Source organism: Marmota monax, unplaced genomic scaffold (assembly GCF_021218885.2).
Source record: "Marmota monax isolate L192 unplaced genomic scaffold, Marmota_monax_Labrador192_F-V1.1 WCK01_AAM20220418_F8-fsc00017, whole genome shotgun sequence".
Lineage (NCBI taxonomy): Eukaryota > Metazoa > Chordata > Mammalia > Rodentia > Sciuridae > Marmota > Marmota monax.
This window is the reverse complement of record NW_026695241.1, coordinates 5,440,964-5,442,455: the sequence shown is the minus strand read 5'-3', so window position 1 is coordinate 5,442,455 and position 1,492 is coordinate 5,440,964.

Sequence of the window (1,492 nt, the reverse complement as noted above, 5' to 3'; positions counted from 1 at the left end):
ACGTGCGAGGGAACTACAACTAAAAAATAAATATTAAGAAAAAAAAGTTAACATAACCTGTATGTTAAAATTCTGAGATCCTAACTTCTTCTGAGAAGGGATTTTTGCCAATGCTTTTAAAACCTCTATGGGGTAGGGGGCCGGGGCTGTGGCTTAATGGCAGAGCGCTTGCCTAGCATGTGTGAGGCACTGGGTTCAATTCTTAGCACCATTAAAAAAAAAAAAAAAATTCTAAAGCTTCTATGGGTTGGGGATGTGGCTTAGTGGTAGAATGCTTGTGTGAGGCCCTGGGTTCTACCCCCAGCACTGTGCGGGTGGGGAGGAAATCCTATAAATCTGTTGATGACCTTAAGTTTTCTACTTAATCCTTCCAGCTTAAATTTGTTGCTGTTCTGATCTTGCAACCTCTACAAAGACTACAGCTTAAATCAGTTAAGATAAAAATAGTGGCAAGAATGTTCTTTCTTGTTTCTTGCCTCTTTAATTTACTAAGACTGAATTGCAAATTTAGAATTCTAAAGAAAAATTACATGCATGATCTGGGTATAACTGAGTATGGAAAAAACATAACTATGTTCATGTCCATCACCAAAATGCTATTTACGATTAAATGTGGACTTTTTCTTGTGGTGCTACAGATTGAACCCAAGCCTAGCATATGCTAGGTTAAGCACTCTAGCCATGAGCTGCACACCTCCCTTCGCCCCCGTTCTGTTCTTATCATTTATTTTGAGACAGGGTCTCACGAAATTGCTGAGATTGGGCTGGAAATTGTGATTCCTGCCTTGGCAGATTAAAGGTGAGCACCACCGTGCCTGACAAAGAATATGAACACTTGGACTGGAGGTGCAGCTTGGAGGTAGAGCATGACCTGCCCCTACCTCCCCCAAACGGGGTAGGACTTATGAGTCAGATGGAACCATGTCAATGCCAAGTTAGTGTTCCTAGCAATTTCTTGCTAAGGGTACTCTTTCATGAGATGACAAGCTATTTCAGACCTCATTTCTCTAATTATTATAGCAACATTTGTGTCATTTTTGTTTAAATAGCTGTAATTGCTAATGACAAGGGAAATATAACAGTCCACCAGTGAAAAGGCATCTCTTAACTGTGGAGGCCAAGAGTTAGCATCTATTTCTTGATCACTAGACCACAATTTATGAAGGCAAGTGACACTTCACTCTTCAAGAATCCTCAGAATACTAAAGCAAGTGTTTTAAGAGTCAGTTTAAATTAATCAGCTACTCAATATGGAACTTTCTAGGTAACAGTGGAAAACATAATTCACTTAATTGTTTCTTCACAAGTCGGTGACCTTCAGTTGTTAAGAGCCAAACTTTGTAGGGATGGGATTGTGGCTCAGTGCTTGCTTAGCATGTGTGGGGCGCTGGGTTCAATCCTCAGTACAACATAAAATTAAAAGGTATTGTGTCCAACTACAACTAAAACATAATACAAAAAAAAAAGAGCCAACTTTGTGACTTGAAAGTAG